Source organism: Penaeus japonicus, unplaced genomic scaffold (assembly GCF_977035675.1).
Source record: "Penaeus japonicus unplaced genomic scaffold, GWHDUDI00000001_assembly GWHDUDI00000412, whole genome shotgun sequence".
In the NCBI taxonomy this organism is placed as follows: domain Eukaryota; kingdom Metazoa; phylum Arthropoda; class Malacostraca; order Decapoda; family Penaeidae; genus Penaeus; species Penaeus japonicus.
In genome coordinates this window covers 5,001-7,500 of record NW_028234814.1, presented here as the reverse complement: position 1 = coordinate 7,500, position 2,500 = coordinate 5,001, and the positions used below count along the sequence as shown (strand labels likewise).

General features: G+C 24.6%; 1 long non-coding RNA gene across 2 annotated transcripts in view; it reads left to right on the top strand.

The window, feature by feature from the left end:
• The first annotated feature begins 1,694 nt into the window (after positions 1–1,694).
• The window catches only part of LOC147466498 (uncharacterized), a 3,961-nt gene continuing 3,155 nt past the window's right edge, over positions 1,695–2,500 (top strand). For both annotated transcript variants that reach the window (XR_015190870.1, XR_015190869.1), the window contains exon 1: positions 1,695–2,136. This is a non-coding gene — a long non-coding RNA (uncharacterized LOC147466498). The remainder of the gene's footprint in view (positions 2,137–2,500) is intronic.

The window sequence follows — 2,500 nt, the reverse complement described above, 5'->3', positions numbered from 1 at the left end:
TATCTAATATTATATATATATATATATATTATATATAGACATATAACCCACACATATATATAGATGATATAGAGCTATAGATATATAGAGATATCATAGAGAGAGATAGATAGATCTGATATATTAGATAGATAGATATATATTTATATATATATATCATATATATATATTTATATATATATTTATATATCTACATTCAAATGTATACATATATGTATATATATATATATTATATGTATATATCATTATATATATGTATATATATGTATATATATATATATATATGAACTATAAATATATATATATATATTATATATATATATATATTATGCATATATATTATATATATATATATAATATATATATATTTATTATAGATATATTATATATAAATGCATATATATATATATATATATATATATATATATAATTTATATATATATATGTTGTATATATGTATCATATATATATATATATATATCTATATATATATTTATATATGAATAGATAATATATATGTATATTTGTACACACACACACACACAACACAAACACACACACATTTAATATATATATATATATATATATATATATATATATATATATAATATATATGCATATGCATATATATATATATATATATATATATATATTATATATATATATATATATAATCTATAATATATATATAGATAGATTGATAGATAGATAGATAGATATAGATAGATATAGTGATATTAGAGATAATAGGATATATATAATAGAGAGATAGATAGATAGATAGATAGATAGATGTATATTTATATATATATATATATATATATTTATATATATATATTTATATTTACATATATATAGATATATATATATATATATATATATATATAATATGAGTGTGTGTGTGTGTGTGTGTGTCTGAGTGTCTGAGTGAGTTGTGTTATCCTGCTCCGTGCGCATGACCTCAGGTGACCTTGTAAGGTGACGGTTGAGACGACATGTGTGTATATATATATATATATATATATATATATATATATATATATTATATATATATATATATACATATATATATATATATATATATATATATATATATTATATATATATATATATATATATATATTATATATATACAACACCACACACACACACACACACACACACACACACACACACACACACACATATATATATATATATATATATATATATATATGTGTGTGTGTGTGTGTGTGTGTGTGTGTGTGTGTGTGTGTGTGTTTATATACATATCTATCTATCTATCTATCTAATTTTCTCTCTCTCTCTCTCTCTCTCTCTCTCTCTCTCTCTATATATATATATATTATATATATTATTATATATATATATATATATATATATATATAAATATATATATATATATATATATATATATATATATTACTTATAAAAGATTCTAAATAATTTATATATGCAAAACAATAAAAGATAATTACGGTGTCATCGCATATATTGAATATTGTATTTTACCCTTTGCTTGTTCTATGCAGAAAAATATCAGGAAGTTTCTTTGACAGAAGTATCGGATCAGATCATGTGACTCTGTAGGATGATTGACAGGCCGAGATATGGCTGTTGGGTTGGGGATTCACACCTTGCTATCACAGTCTTCATGCACAAGATTATGCTTACTCGCTGCCGGCTCACCCTTGCCTGGCATACGAGCAATTCCAATATTTATGTCCTCATAAGAACGAATAATGAAAATTTATCTAAAATATGTTTAGTCTAGCGTGTTCTCTAAAGCTTTCCTAGTAAATCTGGCTACTCAAATCAAGGTAAATTCTACTATTAAAAAAAAAAAAAAAAAAGACTTGTGACAGCTAGAAGAATGTTCGCCTTTGGAGGGGTGACAGGGAAAGGGTTAAAGCATATGTTATTGAAGTGTGTTATAGAAATATATGTTAGGGAAGGGAGTATTATAGAAGTGCGTTTTATAGAAGCTTATGTTATGGAAAACATGCAGAGCTCATTGCACTGCGCAACGGACCGTCTGCATAGGAGTGTAGAGTTCGTAACTATTGTATCCTGAATTAGTGTTATTTTCGCAAATCTCTTAAGTAAACTGTTCAAATGGCAAGTCTGAACTAAAAGGTAATTATATTATTTTTTGTTTGTTTGTTTTAATATATTCATATCTGTTTGAGTGTACGTTTGTGTAAGTGTTTGTACGTGTATATGCACGTTTTGCAATTGTGATTGTGTTTATCAGTGAATATGTATGAGAGTGAGTGTCTGCACAAATGTATTTTTTATTTTTTATTATTATGAATGTGTGTTTAATCGTGTGTGTTTTTGCGTGTTTGCTATTATGTATGTTTGGCTGTATGTGTGTGTGTTTACTTGTGTGTGTTTGTGTGTTTGATAGTGCATGTATGCGGGTATCCGAGCGTACGTGTGTGCGTTTTATGTGTGTGTGTGTGTGTGTGTGTGTGTGTGTGTGTGTGTGTGTGTGTGT